Genomic DNA, 21,383 nt, shown 5'->3' on the forward strand with positions numbered 1-21,383 from the left:
TTCAGACTCCAATAACCCTCCCTTTTCATTAACCTCTGAAGCATGATTCTGTCCTCAAGTGAAATTAATAAGAGAAAGATGAATCTTGGATATGTCTTGGTTTGTTAGTCCAAACCTGAATCTACTGCCTCAGAGGATTTTCCTGAAGCATGATTTCACTTAAAACCAATAATGGTTTAGACAAAGCTGATTGAATTATTACTTGGAGATAGTTTGAATACATATATATTTTTTGTCTCTTAATGAAAACAGTACATATGAAATGCAAAATGTTTGGCAGATTTGCCTTATTTTCAAATTCTCAGGCAAGGTCAAAACAGCCATAATAAAGCTCTGCCTGAGTTCTTTTTTTCAGATGATGTAGATATTATTAAAAAGAGTATTAAAATGTTGTGAAAGCAGAGAAGAAAAATGAAAGCTGAGAAGGAATCCAAGAACCTGGAAAGCAGATGGAATTAAATAAAATGTTAATATCTTGCATCACACGGGCTTCTTGTACTGATGGAGTGGAAAAAAATACTGGCAATGATAGGTCTGTTTGAAATTAATATATTTCAAACCTCAAGATCTCATTTTCATTATGCAAAAATCATCACTGAATGAGTGTGAATGCAGCTGGGTTTATGAAGGCCAGGTCATTTTCCTCCACTTCATTTTGCTGTCTCTGAGGAGTTTCCTCTTTCTTGCTGTGTATGTGTTTTAGGGAAAATACCCTCCTTTTGAATAGAACTTTTTCTCAAAACTTAAGAGACTATTTTTCCTTTAGGATTTTTGTCCTAGCGAGCCCTTATACGAGGAAAAAGATCGCCACTTCCTTCTTTTAGGGTTGTTACTTGGTGACTCCTTTTCTCTTTGCTTTGTAGCGATCATAAAATTGTCACCCTCTGCTCTTCAAAGTGTAGGAAAGCCACATAGCTGGCTTGCTGCTTTTTGCTGTGTTACAGCAGTGGTTCTCAGCTGCTCCTTCCTCTACCGATGCTGGTATCTTAAATAAAAGCTGTGGGGTATTTTTTTTTCCCCGTCTTCCTCAAGCTAATAGCAATACCACATACTATCTTTTGTGAAAAGAAAGTGCTTGTAAACTCATGTCTTTGCTTCATCCTCCCCTGTAAGGAAAAGTGTGGAGAACTGACACCAGTGGTACCATCGGGTTTGAGTTCAGTAAACTCTTGAGTTGCCAAAATGATTGACTGGAGATGGCGTTCAATAACCTCTACTTTCAGCTGTGATTATTTATTGAAGTGCCCTGGGGCATTAAAGATCGCTTGGCTATTGTTCTATCCTCCCCCACAACACCCCACCCCCTAAAATCTCATTCACATGATAAAGTCCGACTTATTTTTTTTCTAAAGGCTTTGCAGCCAGCGACAAAAGCCCCGGTGGCGGGGAACACCACAAAGGAAGGAGGACACATTGTTGGGGCCGGGTCAGCAGCTGCAGCCCTCACAAACACCTCCCGAAACCAGCCCCGCCGAGCCCCCTCAGTGCGAGGGTGTCTGTACCAGCGTGGAGCTCTCTGGGATGACCAGAAATTGGATTCAGTGGGAATTGGGTCGCAAGGGCAGGCGAAGGGCGGGCTGGAGCGGCGGATGCCTGTGGCAGCTCGCCATGAGGGCAGAGCCGCCTGGCAGGCGGCAGAGGGGCCGCGGCGGTGGGTGGGCCCAGCGCTGGGGGGGAGACCCAAGGCGACCCGCAGTGCTGCGAGGAGCCGGGCACCGGTGTGCTGAAGCCGGGGAGATGGGTGAAGAAGGGGTGGCCGAAGAGGGGAAAGGGAGGGTGGGAGGGAGAGTGGTGTGTGACAGGGCCACGGCAGCCCGACCCCCGCCCTGCCTGTGCGGGAGGGCAGCCCTGAGGGTAGAGGGATCCCTGCTCGGCAGCCGGCACCGGGCTGAAGCTGTTGTGGAGGAGGCGTGAGGCCGGCCCCGAGGCGGGACAGGGAGCGTGGCCGGGCGGGAAAGGGGCCCGTGTGGCTCCCGAAGAAGAGGCGGCTGCTCCGGAGAGGACACGTACATGCCGGGGGAAGACAACCCCGCGGCGGGCAGCCGACGGGAGCCTCGTGTCAGCCTACACACCGCGGCGGCTTTGACCGCCGCCTTCAGCGGCTGCAGCAAGGTCCAGGGCGAGGGGGAAGGAGAAGAGAGCGGGGAGGGGGGAAGCGAAGGGATCTGAGGGGGCTCGGTCGCTGCTCAGCGGCACGGAACCACCCCGCGCTCGGCCCCTTGCGAGCCCCAGGTAGGGGCTGCTGATTGACAACGCTCCCCGCCCTCCTGGCGTGTTCATTGGCTGCTTCTCACGCCGATCAGCAATGTGTGCGCCGAAGCGCGGGCTCCCATTGGCGCGCCTTGCCCCGCCCCTCCCGGCAAGGGGCAAATGGCAAGGCGAGGGGCGGGGCTTGAGGCCGAAGGGGGCAGGGTCGGCGGCGGGGCGCGCGGGGGCTTAGCCCGCGAAGGCGGTCGGCGGCGGCGGTCGCGGCGGAGCGGGATGGGACGGAGCCCGGTGCCAGGTGGGTGCGGGGTCGCGTTCCCGCCTCCCTCAGCCACCGAGGCGACGGTGGGGAGGAGGGTGTGGCGGCGGCGGTGGTCTGGGGGTCCGTTCACCCCTCCCCGGTAGCCCGGCGGCCGCCAGGAGGGGCGCTGAGGGGGGAGCAGCCGCTTTTTAACGGTCCCTCGCCGGCCGCCCGCGGGGATAATCCCGCGGCTGCCCTGCGGGAGCCCCCTCAGCGCGGCAGCAGCGCCTTTCTCCTCACAGTCGCGATGAGGGCTCCGACGGGGCATCTCGCTCCTCTCCGGCCCGGGCTCAGCTGGCCGGCCTCAGCCGGGCGGGGGAAGCTTTGTTCCGAGCCCTTCTGCCGGCCTCGGCCCCTCGCCAGCCCCGACAGAGCCGCGGGGCGCCTTCCCTTCCCCCTTTCGGTCTGAGGGGGGGTGGTTGGTTGTTGCAGAGTCGTCCCCCCGCCTCATGTGTGGGATCAGGGGATGAGACCCTAAGACTTACAGGTCCCGGGGGTGGGTGCCGTGTCCCCCGCGGCCCGCTCGGAGCGGTCGCTCCGAGCGGGCCGCGGGGGACACGGCACCCACCCCCGGGAACCGCAAATTCGGGGTCTTGTTCCCCACTCGTGTTTCTCCCGCACCAGCCCCGCGGCGTGACACCAGCGAGTCTCTTCTGAATGTCCAGCCGTCTTCAAGCACTTAAAATTAATCGTTTTTGGCTTTGAATGGCGCTGCTGGGATTCTTCGACAGCTCAGGAACTTTTAAGTCATCATCTTTTTGGTTTTTTTTTTCTTCCCTACTTTTTTTTTAACATATTAATTGTGTTGGTTCTCCATCCCCCCTTATTTCTTAAGTGAATGTGTCGCTGAGAAGAATCAAGGAGTCTGAGTGAGTTCAGGCATGTGGAGACAGGGATTTATTCCAACTTCTGTGTGTCCAGCACTGTCTGAAAAGTGGTTAAGAAATGCTTATTCTTTTTTTTTTTCTTTGCGTTTCTGCTACGGTTCAGTGATCTTAGCAGACAGCTAACAGGAGGAGTGAGAGGTGGAACAATAATCTATGAAGTGGGGACCATGCTTGAGTGTTGGGTTATTGGATGTAGTCGTTGAGATTCCTTGGTAGAAAATACTTCCAGGCACCAATGGCTTAGTTTGTGCACCGTTTGTGCAGGAAAAGGAATAAACTGTCTGGCTGTGGTTCTTTGTCACTCTTTTGTAAACTGCAGGGAGTAGGGGGAAGTATTCCTATTAGAAAAAGATGGGGACAGATTATAAAAGCCTCCAGGAACTTCAAGAGACTCTTAAATCTGAGGATGAAGAGAAGGAGGTTGTTTTGCCTTGTCTATCATGCAAGACCTGCCTTTTTTTTTTTTTTTTTTTTTTGTTTTTAAGCTTTACATAGGGAAACAGAAGTATTAAGTTTATAGAAGTCAGACTATTGTTTTGCCTTTGCTTGATAAAATATTTTCCATAGTAGCTAATAGAGTCTGTGCTTGAAGACAGGAATGAAGTAATGGAATAAGGCTGCAGTTCTTATTCTCCAGCATGCCCCCTCACAAGGTACAGCATCCTGAAGCTCAGATGTTGAGTTGTATGGCCTCTAATACGTGGAGGTTGACAAGATATGGAATAAATATATAGACTAATACCCAAGATAGAAACCTGTTAAAGCTACAATACTTGCAAACTTAAAGATTCAATATTAAACCTCATATTTGAGCTGTGGAACTGAGCTGTGTTAGGTGTTACGTTCAGTTATAGCTTACTTTTGCCTTTAAGTTCTTTTCAGAATAAAATACAGTAAGATGGCAGGACAGTTATATGGCTACACTAAGATAAGGGCCCTAAGTCATTCTTACATAGTAAGAATGCAGTTTTAATTTAGCCCTGTAAGAAGGTTCTTTTATTTGCAGCTCTTCAGTGGATATCAGGACCACACTGTGTTCCCTTGTAGCAGTGTGGAAGTTTGATTAATTTCCAACTGGATTTTGGGGATGACTTGGTCAAACAAACATTTGTTATTGCTTGCTGAAGTAGTTTGTGTTTGTATTGCTGGTTGCACTGTGAATGTAGGTGATGAACACAGAGGCTTTGTCATACATGAAATAATATATAATTGAGCCAGTTCCCTTTATTCTCCTTTTCAATGGCTATTTTCTTCAAATAAAGAAAAATTTGAAAACATTTTTAGTCAGATACTGAAACAATAGTCTTGATTATACACAAGAGTTTCTGAAATTTTGTAGTCTTTGCTAATCTTCCTATTTGTCTATGGAAGTAACAAAAGATGACTTTGTATGTCAGAAATAGATTTGCTTGTGCTTTAAAAGGGAGCTTTCACAGTAGAAATAATTTATTGAGGCTTCATGTTTGATTTATGTGGTACAATACATAAGACATTTCATAGCTAATAGCGTAGACCTGCTTTGTTTTTCAGTATTTGTCTGTGCACTATGCCTTAAAGGATTATGATTTTAGGAGTAGTAATATAAACTTCTTACAGATCAACAGCTTTGGTATGACTTTAGATCAGGTTTGTTTACTTTATTCTTCAATAAGAAGGTAAATGTCTTATTTCTCTGAAACAGTGTCTGCAGGCAGTGTTTCTGTGTGGAAAAAAGAGGAAGAAAAGCCATTGTGTGACAGATGATAGGAATAATATTTTTTAGGTTTCTTATGTACAGCGATCAGCAGGAGGAATGAGCAAGAAATGTTGGTGCAGGTAATAGAAGTCTGCTCTTGCAGGCCTTGTTTTAGTTGAAATGGTCTTGTAACTAAGCTTGCACCTGATAGAGGTTGTATAACACAGGACTTTTTGGCCATTTTAATTCAGTGGTGATTTATAGGCTTCTTCCTGACTCATTTGTTGCTTCAATTAAAATGCTTGGACTTCTGGTGGTCTTTACTGTGATTTTACTTTATTTCTGCTTTCATGGGGTATTGAGCTCCAGCTCAGTACTACAGCTGTTGAGGCTGTGTGCCAGGTGGGTTGCACTACTGGTATAAGGAGGCTGTGCACGTCCAGTGGGTTATGATACTGAGTTCTGTGAATTGCCTCACCAGTAGAGATATTAATTTAAAGGAACGATGGGGAGAAGTTGCTTTTATCAGGCTCTTTTCTTAGCTCTCTAATCTTAAATCTGTTCAGTATATGAACATCATTAATAGGATCAGATTACAAAAATGTCTTCCCATGTTATGTTACAGCTGTAGGTTGTCTTCAGAAGCTTCCTTGTACAAGGAAATACTATGGGTCACAGATTGTAACTGCTTGTTCACTTAAAAGAGCAGAGAAGTAGGTGATGGGTGAGTATTAACTTTTCCATTATGGAAGTTGTGCATACAGAATACGCCAGAGAAGCTGTGGATGTTCCCTCCTTGGAAGTGCTCAGGGCCAGGCTGGATGGGGCTTGGAGCATCCTGGTTTAGTGGACAGTGCCTCTGCCCATGGCAGGGGTGTTAAAAATAGAGGATCTTGAAGGTCCTTTCCAACCCACACCATTCTATGGTTCTCTGAAAATCAGTTACTTGCCTAAGGTTTGAATGGAGGCATCTTGAGCCTTGGCTGTGTAGCAGAACTGAAAATTTAGTTGTAGTCAGGTTGAACCTGATTGATGTTTGTGTTTGTTTTAAACACAGATGTTGTTCTAAACCATGAAACAATAAAACATAATATTTCCCCGTCATTTGTATAGTATCAAACAGCTTACACTTAATGTGAAGGTTTTCTTCTCAACATTCATAAGTGCAAACCTCCTTGCAAGAGTGTTTTGGTAAGAGGTACTGGAAAGAACTGACAGACTATTGAGTGCAGAATTAGAGAATAGGCCAAGCATCACTGAACATGATAACTAAGTGTCTTGTACATGGCTGGCATGCAGATGTTTTTGCTGTAGTTTTGGAATTAATCCTGCATTCTGTAGATACTCAGGTTTTATAGCAGTCTTCAGAATATGGTGCAATCTTTAAAATGCTGGTAATTGACATAGATAAAGTATGTATGAATATCAGTGGTAATTTGAATGTGTTCAGAGTTCATATTTTACAGTTATCATAATTGATATAAATAGAAGTAGCCTAGGCTAAGGCAGTTGTAGCTTCCATTAATCTGTCAAACCTGCAATTTTGGGTTGACTTAAATATATTTTTCTTCAGGACAAGAAAAAATATTTTCAAATGCTGTGCACAGAATTACAACCTGACATGTTTTCTGCCTAGTTTCATAAATCAAAACTCTTTTTCACTATTTCTTTGGCAGGAGCTTTTATTGTACATCCCTGTTGTTCAAATCTGCACAGTGTAGAAACTATAGAATAATTCCCTATGGCGCAGCTCTGTCAGGCATTGTTCATTTACACAGCAGTGTGCAGAGATAAATTCACAGAGATTCAAAATATATATCATGATTAGTTTTGAATGAGACAGACTTTTTGAAGGTTTATGCAGTGGTTATGTTTCCTTCTATGCTGATGTAAAAGCACTTGCTGTTGAGTTGTGTATATATCTTAGGGTGGTTCTCAAGTCCCCTGTCAGCCTTGTATTTGCTCACAGAACTTCAAAATTGGGAAGGAAAGTTTAAGTCATTATCAGTGAAAATGTTGTTTAATGCATTATCTAAATGAAATTGATAGATAAAAATATTTCATTGTTTTAGCAAGTGCTGTTAGCAGTTACAATTTTTTTAGATATTTGAAATTCTATGTAAGTCTGTTATTTCATTCTTTTTATTAGTTAAATGATTTTTTTTGTATTTTTAAAATGAGCTCCTTCAGCCTTTCTAAGGTAATGTAGTATTTTCAAGTGCTTGGCTTGTCTATGAGCACATGTAGCTGTTTTCTGTATATTTAATCTGTTTGCTGAACAGCTGTTAAATATTAAAACAGGGTGCTGATTGGGGTGGGACTGTGCTGGTAAGGTGTAGAGGCTACTGAACATAGTTGAGTTGAAGTCTGCTGTTTGGATGGCCATGATCAAATGATGCTGCCTGTATTTTGCTGCTGGGTTGCCTGAGTGGTAGTCCTAAATTTTTAGGGTTGTGTCTCAATGCTAAACACTTACTGCCTTACCCTTGATATGTTAGTGACTCCTTGCTCAGGAAACATGTCACTGCCTTATGAATTGGATGATGCTATATTTTTCTTGGAATGCTCTAATTTACTACTTCTCAGACAAATATGTTATTTAGTGTCTTGTCCTTTAGGTTACTGTCTAATTAGTTGAATTGTAACATACAGTACTATGGTTTAAATTAGTATGTTGTCTTTGTCATTTTGGAAGCCTGTTTTATGTCCTTATTGTATTGGTGGATCATGAAGGCAAAGGTAATGGAAATAAAATGTAGCAACAGTTTTGGGCTTCACAGAATAACAATGACACCAAAATATTCGAGTGTGTCCAAAGAAGGGAAACAAAGATGGTGAAGGAAGCAGAGGGCATGACTTAGGAGGAATGAATGAGGATTCTAGGTTTGTTCACCTTGCAGAAGAGGAGACTTAGGGGTGACCTCATCTCCATCAACAGCTTCCTTATGAGGAGCAGTGGAAGTGGAGGTGCTGCTCTTGTCTGCCTGGTGTCCAATGGTGTGGTCCAAGGGAATGACATAAAGCTGCATCGGGGGAAGTTCAGCTTGGAAGTTCTTCACTGGGAATGTTACAGACTGGAGGGTGGTTAAGTGCTAGAACAAGGTCCCCAAGGAAGTAGTCATGGCCCAAGCCAGTCAGGGTTTGAGAAGCAGTTGTACAACACCCCTAGGTAACTGTTTTAACTTCTAGGGTTCCCTTTATGGAGTCAGGACTTGGACTTGATCCTCATGGTTGTAATGTAATAGTATTTTAGAGGCCTTAGAGGACTTGAGTTTCACTGACTGTTTAGAAGATAGCGTGTACAAAAATTATCTTTTTATTGTTGATATGGTTGTAGCAACTAAAAGCGAGCAAAGCATCTTATCAGTGTAGACTGAAAAGCATCTCATGAAAAATGTTTTATTCAGGTCTAGTTGCCAGTACCAACAGTTAAGACTGTGTGTAAAGGTCAGTGCATACAAGTTGGGATTTGCTGGAGATCTGACATATTTATAGGCAGAAAACATTGCATAAAACATGGCCATCAGGACTTTCTTCCATGACCTGATTAGCCAGGTCACTTGCTGCAGACCAAGATACCATTGATAGGGCTGATAGTAGGGGCTAGGATTCACCTTGAATCTGGGAATGAGATTTTTTTCCAGTTGAGTGTTCCTTTATAGCTGGTGTATGCAGTCATAGCTGATGTGTGCAGCTGTTTCCCACTCCTCCCTCCCCAGTAGCTGTTTCTTGCAGCCTCACACTGCTGTTCGTGTTGCAATTCCTTCCTTTGAAGGTTGGAAAGAGCTAATCTGTCTTTTCTGGTTAATGCTTCTGGTGTCCTTCCTGTAAGGGAAGGAGGACGGTGGCATTTGGGTCACTGTTGTGTATCTGAGTGGAGACATTGGTTAGAGCATGTGAGCTGTATGTAAACCTTGGATCCATAATTTTATACAAAAAAGGCTGGTAAAGGTGAAAACAGATTTTCTCTTTCATTCCTGTGACCTGGAAAATTAAATGGCATCAGGACACATACTTTCCTCATAGCCAGAGACCTCAGTTCTTCAGCTGGTGAATCCCTGGTTTCTTGTGCATCTTCATAGTGGCAACCAATTTGACTGTAACAGGCAATAGTTATAGTCAGAGAGCCTCTGTATGTGATTGTGGAAGGCATAATGTATCAAAATATGTTTAACAGTATTGCATTTAATGTTGAAACTGATTTCTTAATGTTTGTTTTGAAATTCTGTAATGGAAAAAGGTCAGTATTCCACGATGTCATGGAAAACTATTCATCTGCTGTAGACTTTTGTTCTGTCAGGGCAGTGGGCAGCTGTGGGGACTGGTGTGCTACAAGACAAGGCCTGGGAAGCTTGTTGTATTTTGAAATTTCAAACAGCCTTTGGAAACACTTCTTTGGGTTCTTCTGCTTCATTACATGTGAATGAAGAAATTAAGAATTCTGAATTAGAAGGGAGGCTTCAGTGAAAATGTGACTTTTTAGTTCTTTCTTCTACAGACATAGCTTGCTGATGGGCTTTATAGAGAATGTTGGAATTCTCTGGAACTTGTATCAGAAGGCTGATTGTAGAGTTATTTCCCGGGAAAGTTCTGTTTTTCTTCTTAAAGCTTGGCTGCTGCTTTGAATACTTCAACAGCTGCAGACATGGAGGAGCTAACACCTAACTTCAAATGAAGTTTACATTTGATTTTTATGCTGAATTTGGCGACACTGTTGTACCTGTATTACTGTTGGTTTGTTTTTTTTTTTTCCACAGAGTTTGAATATTGAAGTTCTAACCTCTGCATGCCAACTCAGGGAGTTGGAGTGTGGCTGCAGCTAAGTCTTATTTAAAGAGGATATCTTGGTACAGCTGTAGAAAAGGTTTGGTTACAATTTCAGGTTATCTAATTTGTGTAACAGAGCACGAGTATTTGTCAGGCTATGCTAGACAAGAAGATGTGCAAGCCGTGTCCTTTCTTTTCACTGTTCTTTTTGCAGGAAGAATCAGGAACTAGCATTTCATCAGCTTCAATTTTTTTTCTATATGGAGGGGATCCTGTTTCTTTCAGCTCAGTCAGCTTGCTTCTCTTGGAGCTCCCTGTTCTTAAAATTCGTAGAAGTCTTGTACATCTTGACTGTAGCAGTCACTTTATAGCAAGTAGAGTTGTAGAGCTTGTGCACGGCAGGCATGAAATACCTGAATGCTGAAGTGAGGAGGTACAAATACCATCCAGAGGAGTGTCTGAGAATGCACTGAGATAGTCTTCCAGCCCTCAAACAAAATGTAGTGATTATAACATTTGCTTCTGTCATCAAATACTGCTTCTGTTCTTGTAGACTAGCTTGAAATTTCAAGCATCCCTTGATTTGGGGTGGGTATTTCTACGCAGTCGTGTAGATAAGATTAGGAGCAACACGTAGTTACAGCTCAAGCTGATTGTGGTCTGAAGAAAGACCTTCGTGTCTGGTTGTGGATTTGCCCTGCTAATGATAGGAGAAGCTTCCGTGTTGGTGGATTAATAAGTGGTTGAGTTTCTAGCCTTAAGGATTTTTAGTAGCCTGGAATAGCTGCATCTGAAATACTACTGTAAGATAGTTGGGATTCTGACCTTATTTTTCCAAAGTATTTGCTGTTCTGCTGAAGAAAGTATGTGCTTTGCAATAATGTTCTGTTTGTCATACTAAAAATTCTGAGGGTCTCTATTTGCATGGATCTGCAGTGTAGGAGTTGTTTTTTTGGTCACTCAGCTGGCTGCAATCTTGTCTGAATATCTGGCTTGATGTTGGTTAGGGTTCAGCAGACTTCATGAATTTTTGTATCTTAGAGTGATGGCAGGGTTCTGTTCAATGGGATTTGTAACTGTTTGCAAAAGCTTCTGGGAAATAGCAAGTAGAACTCTGCTATTGGGGAAAATTTCAGAACTTCTGTTGTCTTAGGTGCTTCAAATCAACTACATATTTTACATAAACTAGTAAGTTGGTCCAGTTACTATTTCTGAGTTATTAATTAATGAAAGTCGAGGTCAAATATTATAGCAGATCAAACCATTGTCTTAAAATTATGCCTTTCTGAAATAAGTCTTACACAGTGTATAGTCTAATTTGTATGTTTACATTGTGTTTCTATCTCTTAATCTGAAACTTTTGAGGCAACAGTGAAACAACCACCTTTATTGGCAGGTAGTCTTTATACTGTCTAAGACTACAGCAGCTAAAACCCCAAATCAGTCTCCTTCTCTCCCTGTCCTATGTTTTCATATGAAGCTGTTGATGTTCTTGCTTGTGTTCTGCTTCCTCATTGGAATTTTCTGGTCTACTTCCTCCTGTGGTAAACTCTCATGTGTTTCTTCTGAAGTCTTTTTTTTTTTTTTTTTTTTTCACTTCCCTTTCAAACTCTTATATCCTAAAAAAATGTAAAAAACATGTATTGTGTTGAACTTCTGCTTTGTGTCATTTCTGGTGGAACCCACAGATGTGGTTTTTGGTGGTTTTTTTTTTGTTGGTTTTTTTTTTTTCAGTGAGTAAAATACTTGGAGATGTAAAAAAAAAAATCCTAACAAACCACAACAGAAACCCTATCCATTGCCACATCCATCCCCCAAAAGACTTAAAATGGAGGGAAGTAGATGCAAGACATGAAATGTAAACCCTTGCCAAATGTAAACTCTTCTTCACTCAACTGAATGAACTGCCTACTATCACATTTCTTTAAGCCACAGAATGTTATTTTTGGCAAGAACATCACAAAGAGTATTTTTTAAAAACAGTTGTTGTTTGGAAAACAAGCATATGTCTGGCCTCATCATGGATTTCTAGAAGAGGAAGAAGTGATTTTATTTTCAAAATGTGTAGTAAAATTGTATTTTCAGCAGAATCAAATGTTAAATGCTTTTGGAAGCTTAACTTTAATCATGTATCGTTATGGTTGGTTGTCCAGGTTGCATCAACAAGCAGAGTGAGCCCTTAAGCTGCTAAATGCTAATCACAGCTTGGGAAGTTTCCTCAGCCTTGTTACTGGGCTCCAGAGAAGCACACAAGCAGCCTGTAATAATTTTTTTGAAGTTTTTCAAAGCTAAACTTGACTGTTGAGGTTCCCGTATAAATAAGGCTTCATTTTATGCTTATGATATACCTATGATATTGACTGTAACACCCATGCCTATAAATTCAAGTTTAAGTAGTAGTTTAAGTATCCCTATGCTTTTTTATCTTGGTAAAATCATGGCTGTTCATTCCTTTGAATATCAAGTATTAGAAGATACATTGAAGTAAGTTTTGTGAGTGTAAGGGATGACAGTCGAAGCAGTGAACAGCTTTGATTTGTTGATCAAAGATAGCTTTTGTTATGCTTCATTACAGAACAATAACTATAGCATAGAACAAACAATTTCAAACACAAAGAAGTCCATCTGGGTCCATTCAGTTACAGGGATAGGCAAAAAATGGAGAGAAATCATGTGTTTTACCACTGAGTGGGAAACATCAGGGAAAACTAACTGTGAGGGTACAAGTATGGTGTTGAATCTGGAGGAATGAAACCAGTGAATTTGAGGGTTATTAAAATGGTTATATTTTTTTAAGATGTTCAACCTGATTATTGATATTTTAGAACTAAAATACATGGAGGAAACCTTCAAACACAAACTTGTCTTTAATACAAAGCTTGAAGGATATGTTCTTTTGTCAGAAGTGTATTTTTGAGTCTTTTAAACTCATTTTGAACAAAATACTAAAATAAATGTAACTCTAGGAAAGATACGACTAGAAATAATTGAACTCCACTATGGATTAGTTAATTTGCATGATTTTAGTAGTGGTCCATAAAATATGCCTTCTGTGCTTTTTTTGTTCATTTCTGCAGATGTATAATGAAGTGTTGATCCTCTTTTCTGTTTATTCTCTTTTCCTCTTTTCCTTTTTCAAAGCATGCAGGGCTTGATTCAAATCAAATTCCTATTGGATGTTAGAAGAATAAACTTGGCCAAAGTGGGAAGCTTGAGTTTCATGTTTTTCTCTAGGCTTGAAGCAACTTTTGGTGATTCTGAATAGAAAAGAACACGACCTCAGCCAGCAGCTGGCTGATCAGGCTGCAGTAGCTGCAGGTACCCTGTCCTCCCTTATTAGGCAAAGAATGTTGGTTGTGAAGTGTTGGATGTAGGACTGGGATTTAGTGCATCTAGAAATGGTTTATCTAGCAACAGATACTGGTACTCTAAAGGCTTTGGAGAAAGTGAAGTTCTCTTCCTTATGAGTAATTTCTGCCAGATAGATCCTTGGTAGCCCAGAGGAGACTTTATAAATAAATCAACTGATCTGGTAATAGTTGTCACCTGCTCTGTATTTATTTTTAATACCTTTTGTTCCTAATGCACAGATACATTGCTTTAGAGCTGGTTGTGCTTATTTACTGCTCATAGCATAGGATCACTTCCAGCCATTAAATCAGTGCTCTCCTGTTACATAGAAAGACACAGCAAAGACTGCACGTTGCACAGGGGTGTGAAATCTGAAAACGTGCCTCTTGTGTGTTCTTATGCATTTGTGTTTAAATTCTGGCTAATCCCTTTTATATTGCTTCTTATCTCTCCAGAAGTGCAGGATCTAATGTTTTCTCCTCATGAGTCTGCTTACTATTCAGTAAAAAGAATGCAGTAGGGAAGTATTTAGCTGTATGGTAACAGTGCAAGAACTTGGAAGGTTTAGTGTTAGTTTAAGCCTAGTTTTTTTAATCTTAGTTCACTGGTCTTGGTTTAAAAAAAGGGCTATAATCCCCCCAGAGGGAAAGGGGGGCTGTGCTAGGGAGAAGAGATCTTGTATTTCTGGGAATAGGTCTTGTGTGGATTCCCATTGCCAGTGCAGTATTACTCTGCAATAGTGTTTTTGGGTTTAAATTTCCTGAAAAGAAGTCCTAACTCTCCTACAGGCAAGTTTGTTTTTCAAAGAGTGAGAAGAGGGTATGGGGAGAGAGAGTTCATGTCATGCCTGTAATCCCAGTGACCCCTTGTCAAAAATGTTATGACATATGGTACTTCTTGTTATTACTCATATTGTCCATTACTAGTTACTAATTACTTGAATAAAAGCAGAAAAACTGACTGACCTGAGGTGATCAGATACAGAGAATCATCTGGAAAAGGGGTTTTGAGATTAAAATTTCACTTAATTTTGCAATTTAAACTAATGTAATTTTTTGTACAAAACCTAGTGATCTACTTGTCTGAAAAATGGAGCAAAACATTACCGCTAGAGGACTGGTGCTGGTACATCATTGGAGTTTTTATTTTTCTTCTGTTTGTTTTAGTTTATATTTAGGTGATCATATCACTGGTTTTGTAGCAGTAAGGCCAATATCTAGGAGGTTGTCTTGCTCCAGGTTTTAAAGTAGTAGTTTTGGTGCAGAACATTTAGTTTTTTACATGTCAACCTGATGATAGACTAATCCTTAATAAAAGCCTTTCTCAAGGGTAAGGCACTTCTGTACCACTGTCATACTTGAAAATGAAATAGGTGGAAAGTTTTGTTCCCTTTTTTTTTTTCCTGTATATGTCAGCAGCATGGCTAAATCTCATTTTCTGTAAGTCTTAATGTCAAAAAGAAACCCCAACAAAACACATTAAGGATATATTTGGTTGCCTAATGAAATCTAGGCATGTCTAAATGCCAGTTTAACATTTCTTTTGGTTTGTGAATGTCCCAAATATGTGAAGCTAACAAAATTAAAACTTTGAGTTATCTCCAAATCTGAGCCTGGATCTTCCATTTGTCAAAAGAGGAGAGAAAAGCTTTAATGAAACACGGTTTGAAATGGTTTGATTTTTATTTTTTTTTTTTTCTAAAATTAGGCCTGCATGGCAAGAGTAAAATTAGTGTGGAAGTATGTTGCCAATAGCTTAGGGAAATATTAGTTTGTGCTTCTACTTAATGGAAAATAACTAGCAAGTGTCTGCAGCAAGTTGTGAACACATAAGCTCTTAAAAGTGTTTGGGGCAATAACCTTTTTACAATGTGAATCACACTTTCTTCTTTTAATCTGCAATAAGTTGCTATAATAAGAATGCTGGTGTGCAACTGTACCATGCACATAATATTTTATGGGATCAGGTGATACTTTAAAGTGGTGAGGAGGAAAAAACCAAAAAAAAAAACCCACCCAAACAAAAACCCAACAAATCTCAACCTTCCCTTAAAACAGCAGCAACAAAACAAACGCCAAAACAAGGTTCCATGCCTTCTCTTGGTCTCTCTTAGTTCCTTGATGCAGAATTCACTGGAAATCTTGTAACCTCTAATGATGTGAGTGGTCAGCTCAGATGACTCTGGGGCTTACCCCACCTCACCACATGAAGAACTACTTGATAATTTCAAACCAAAGTCATGTGTGGTAGAAGAGTAAAGGCAAGGCATCGAGTTCTCAATCCCATGTGACTTTACTTGCTAGTTTCCACACATCTGGAGTGCCTGTGCTTGTGTTTGTTGACCAAAAGCCTCACACACTGCAGAAGTAGTTGTCAGGCTTCTAATTGAACCTCTATTTTTGGCAATAGTTTGTTCCTCTACATAGCTTGTTACTCTTCTGTGAGCACTCAGCAGCTGTTAAATGAAGAGGGGAAGAGGAAGCAATGGGTCCCAGCTGAGTGGCTCTAGCTCAGTCCTCTGGGAAGTGGAGCCCCAAAGCATTGTGTGGTTTCTGCTTTCCTATGTGGAGGTGACAAACAGATTTGAAGCTGTGCCAGATTCCCAGCAGTCCCTTCCTTCTTTCTTCCCATCCTAAAGCAGAGCAATCAGTAATAATCAAAACATCTGCTTGATTCCACTCCTGAGTGTAGGCCACACATTGCTGTGGAGCTGTCAGCTGCTGCCTGGGCAGGCATGGTGTTGCCCTGGGATATGGCACACTTTCTTCCCTGTGCTATTTTCTGTGCTTCCACTTCTGTCTACACAGTACTAAAGTGAATAGCTTTTCTCTTTAAAGGAAAAAAAACTCCTGCAGATTTCATGGCAGTCCGTGCCTACCAGTTACCACCATTTCAAACCACCGTTGTTGTGGTTTTTTTGTTTGTTTTTTCCCCAAAGTAAAGATATTTTGCATCTTGCATGATGTGAACCTGTATTTCATCCTTGTAAATAATACACATTCTTTGTAGCTTTCAAAATCTTCAGTAGAAGAAGGCAAAGGGTGAAGGACTTGAAAATGTAATTGAAATGGATATTGTTACGTTTTTTGGAAGACTGGAGACAGGACACAGGCAAGAAACAGGATAGGGTGGCGTACCTGCAGTCACATTGTTACAAAATGTAAAAAGAGATCTGGGATGTATATATAAATACATATATATTATTGTGTGTATTTAGAAAATTAGATTTTCTTAGACTTCATTATCAGATAAAGATTTTTTTCATTATTTCAAAACCTCTTAATGGAAATTGCTGTTGTAAGATGCTGCGTTTGTGGCAGCTGACTGGCTCCCTCCCATTAGAAAATACTAAGCATGGCTGTGAAAATGGTGCTGACATAATCTGAAGAAAAGGATTTATTGAGTTGATGGGAATGTTCAGTAGGAATAGGCAAATCTGGTCTCTTGAGTTTATATCAACTTCTTGATGTTGAGTCTGATGCTAAAGGAGGAGATAACCTGGTTGGGTTATGTGATTTGCATTAGGAAGTTCATACTTTTCCTTACAGTTATCAGTGTGTAGTAGAAATAATTTTAAAATTATTTTTGAAAATGGCCCTTAATTAAAACAATAAAAATCTCATGGTAGCAGCAGGCATGATAGCTTTAAGCCACTTCAGCCTTCATTTTGAAAGACAAAGTGGACTTTATTTCCCATTTTTGGATTTCTGTGATCTGATTGATCTTCCTTAACTAGTAAGCTGCTCTGTGTGGTATGAGATTTGAGGTTATAGATCCATGCAAAACTGCTTTACTTTAACTGGCTTATAAGTAAAAAGGTTTATAACAAAAAAAGGCTCAAAAGAAACAAACACAACTGCCCATTTCCTTTAAAAACAGGAGGGTGGGTGGGAATAACTCTTAAGATTGGGTCAAACTTGTACCATGTAGTTAATATTAGTGTATGCTAATCTTTTTTCAAGAATAGCTCTCCAGCTGAGGTGTAAAACGGAATGATTAAATATAGAAATTTCACCTGGAAAAAATGCTGTCATTTCTCTACCTCCCTTCTCACACTTATTTCTTTACATAGTAATGTCCTTAACTGAACCTCATAAGCCAGCTGTAAGGAGTCACTAACCATTTAATTCCACTGAGTTTTAATTTTATAAATGGTGGCTCTTTAATAATTAATCTGATACCTTTGTCTAAAAACAATTCAAATGCTTTTTGAGACTTTCAGGTTGATGAAAAGCCATGCTTTTCATAAATATCTTCCAGTCTGTGTCCTGCTGGACCTTTATTAAGGTTTTGTGTATATAGAGAGATAAGTATCTATAGATGTGAAAGACTTTATACATAGTATATATATGGCTACTTGCATACCTAAGTATGTATACATGAGAGAGTGCTGTTCATAAGAATAGAATATTTCAGTAAGAAGGGACTTAAAACAGTGAGCTAGTCCAGCTGTCTGACCTCTCCAGGGCTGACCAGAAATTACAGCATGTTGTTAAGGCATTGTCCAAATGCCTCTTAAACACCAACAGGCTTGGGACATCAACCATCTCTCTAGAAAGCCTGTTCCAGTGTTTGACCAGCCTTTCTCGTGTCCAGTCTGAACCTGGACTTACCTCTACTCTTCCCCTTCTCAGGAAGCTGCAGAGTGATGAGGTGATCTCCCAGCCTCCTGTTCTCCAAACAAGCCCAGTGTCCTCAGCTGCTCCTTAAGGATATTCCTTCTAAGCCTTTCACCAGCTTTGTTGCCCTTCTCTGGATGCATTCAGGGACCTTAACGTAGTAATTAAATGGTGGGGCCCCAGACCTGCACACAGCACTCAAGGTGGGGCTGCACTAACACTGAATACAGCAGGACAGTCACCTCTTTTGACCAGCTGGTGATGCTGTGTTTGATGTCACCAGGATGCAGTTTGCCCCCCTGGCTGCTGGGACACATGGCTGACATGTACCAAGTGTGCTGCCAGCCAGCACTCCCAGATCCCTTTCTGCAGGGCTTCTCTCCTGCCACTCTTGTCCCTGTTTATTTCTGTCCTAAATGCACAATCTGGCATTTGGACTTGTTACATTTTATCCCATTAAATCAATTGCCCAGTGCTCCAATCTGTCTTGATCCCTCTTGTTTCTCAAGAGTGTCTACAGCACCTCACAGTTTGGTACTATCAGCAAACTTGGGGCATTCAGCTCCTGCATCCAGACTGGTGATAAATGTATTATTGAACACAGGGCCACAGAATTGAGCCCTGAGCAACACCACAGATGACCAGTCACCAGCCAGAGGTAGCCCCATTCACTACAACCCTCTGAGTTCTGCTATTCAGCTAGTTCTTCACCTAGTGCACTGGGAACCCACTCATCCCACAGCTTGTCCAGAAGGATGCTGTGAGGGACAGTTCCAGAAGTCTCACTGAAATCCAGAAAAACTACATCCACTGCCTTCCCTTCAGCCACTAAGTGGGTGACCTTATCACAGAAGGACATCAAATTAGTTAAACATACTTTCCCTTTGTGAACCTGTGTTTAGTGTGCCTGATGATTGCATTATTCTTTGCCTGTCAGTAGTATTCAGTATAATCTCCTCCATAATGCTTCGGGACATGGTTTAGTGGTAGGTCATTAGGAATAGAGTAATAGGGTTAGGATGAGGCTGGACTTCATGATCCTGAAGGTCTTTTTGAGCCTGAGAAATTCTATCCTGAATTTTTTCCAGGAACTGAGGTTAGACTAACAGGTCTGTAGTGTCCTAGGTCTTCCCTTACAGCCTTCTTGTAAATTGGGATGACACTGGCTAGCTTCCAGTCAGCTTTTTACCTCAGATGGGTTTTCAAACAAAAGATGTGACCTCTGAGGAGAAAAAAATTACAGGGAAAGTGAGATTTTTTTCCATGAGACCAGGTCTGTACCACACCACTCTGTCTAGGGTGAAGGATGTGCCTCCTGTTCCCCAAATGCTGAATCTGAATGCACCTCTGGTTTTCTATTTCTCTTTCACTTCTAGGCTGTAGGGGAGTTAGCCATAGAATGATGTAAGTGGTCACTTTCGGCAGACCCAGATGTAAAAATCTGTCTTGCCTCTGTGTGGGGTGTGCTAGAGAGAGCAGCTGCTTTCTTGATCCAGCCTGTGACCATCTGCATAATTCTGATTCCATGGAATTAAAGCTGGCTGTCAGGTATGGCAGTGCTGGGCAAGATACCATTAAGTATGACGACCTTGCTACTGCTTCCCCTTCCCTGTTGCACTTCTTTATAGAAGTAGTATTTTTTCCCTTTTTAAAAATTACCTCAGTTCTGCCTAATTTGCTTTTTTTTCTTAGGCACTCTGAAGCTTACGTAATCTAATTTACTAGGAGTTAGGCATCTCATTTTAGTGATATTTATGTGTATATGCAGTGTTTTTGACTAACACTGCGAGGTTGTGTGCCTCAGTACTTAATCTGCAACTTCTCTCTAATGTTGTGAAACAAAAGGTCTTCAAGTTGGGAGTTTTTACTTTATCTGCCTGTGCTTTAAAGAACTGCAAGAACTTGATCTTGTTGGGAAGGAATTCCTGGTGGAGGATCTGACCATCACAGAGGTTCTCAGAAAGATATGGAGTAGGAAATTGTCCCTTGAAGGCCTGGCAGAGGACAGATTGCTCTGCACACTCCAGGGACAGTGTATGCCCTAAGTCTGTGTGTCCTGGATGTCTGTGGGGGCTCAGAGTTTGGGCTCTACAAGAGCAATGGAATCTTTAAGACTGTGTAGAAGACGTGAGCTGTTGTGTCTTCCTTTATGCTGCTCCTGTTATGTGCTGGTTTAAGACTGGGATCTGGATCAAATGTAGTTAAAAGGTAAGAAACTTTATAGTTGTCTTGGTCAATCTCATGAAAGCTGCTTGGAATGGGCCACCAAGGAGTGCCTTGGTTCCAAGTAATGGATTGTGTATGGCTCTTTTACAGAAAAGCCCCCAAAAGCACTTAAGACCAGGTGGGATCTGGCCACTGGTTGAGGCAAGGTTCAGTTCTTCAAAGACTCCAGAAGCTGTCTGGGCATTCCCAGTGTCTGCTACATAGTTCCAGTATTTTCCAAGAGTTTAGTTGGAAGTTAACAAGTCAAACCAGTACTGAAGATTTAAACCACTTCCTTTTTTTGTGTGTATGCACTGATAAAACTGTTACTTTGTGATTAAAACTGCAGTGGTGAACTTTAGATCTCCATATATGACATGATGCTTTAAAACCCCTTCCCCCACCCCAGAAAACAGACTTATAGAAAAAAATCCTTTTTGCCCTGTTTTGATGATGACTTACGCTTTGGATACTTTCAGTCCTCAATCTGTGTAAAAGTTATGTCTTGCATTAAATCCTTCATGTTTGCTTTGTTTTGTCCTGTCCTGTGGATTGCTGAAATAATCCTGTGTGCCATAAAGCTGCTTTTTCAGATTGTTTGCGTACAGCCTCCTCATTTCTAGGAATCCTAGAATCAGTTTTAGAATACTGATTTTAAACAAAATTCAGCTGGATACACACTTCGAACCACAAGTCAGGGTTGTTATACATTCTGCATCTCTAAAATCTTACCCTGTTGAAACTGTTCAGTACTTTCTGTAGCTTAGTGAGTAAGTCCAACAGGGCCCTTGGCAGAGGAGCCAGTGATGTACTTGGTAATAAGTAAAAATCTTACTTGTGTCTTCCGTTGGAGTTTCTTTTCCTCTTAAATATTTTATGGGGAAAAAAAAGAATTCATTCAAAAATTCCTATTATGTAGAGCATAAGTACTGTGAGGAGTGGCTGAGGGAACTGGGGTTGTTTAGTCTGGAGAAAAGGAGGGCGAGGGGAGACCTTATGGTTCTGTACAGCTCCCTAAAAGGAGGTTGTAACAATGTGGGTGCCTGTTTCCCCAGGTAACATGGGGTGAACTGCAATGTATGGACAGAAACAAGTAGCTCATATAGGGAACTGTGAGGTTAATGTAATATGTAAATATGTCTTCAGCCATCCTCATAGTACTGGAGGGTTTGAGTTCTGTGTAAAGTTCCAGTGGCCTTCTACTAGGTTTAGTGTGACACCTATTCAGTAGTGTTTTTCAATGTTGTGCTGATTGCTTTGAAGCAGATTTACTGTTTCTTGAACCACAGGTATACTTGAATAAACCACTGTTGGTTCAAAATTAGATCCCCTAAGGTGATAGGAGACTGGAGTATCCACCATATGAGGAAAGG

At 41.5% G+C, this 21,383-nt stretch overlaps 1 protein-coding gene across 3 annotated transcripts in view; it reads left to right on the forward strand.

The window, feature by feature from the left end:
• Positions 1 to 2,416: 2,416 nt before the first annotated feature.
• WASF3 (WASP family member 3) overlaps positions 2,417 to 21,383 on the forward strand; it is a 69,577-nt gene continuing 50,610 nt past the window's right edge. For all 3 annotated transcript variants that reach the window (XM_071736291.1, XM_071736316.1, XM_071736308.1), the window contains exon 1: positions 2,417 to 2,503. The gene's annotated coding sequence lies outside the window, so the exon portion shown is untranslated. The remainder of the gene's footprint in view (positions 2,504 to 21,383) is intronic.

The sequence above is a fragment of the Heliangelus exortis genome, chromosome 1, assembly GCF_036169615.1.
Source record: "Heliangelus exortis chromosome 1, bHelExo1.hap1, whole genome shotgun sequence".
In the NCBI taxonomy this organism is placed as follows: domain Eukaryota; kingdom Metazoa; phylum Chordata; class Aves; order Apodiformes; family Trochilidae; genus Heliangelus; species Heliangelus exortis.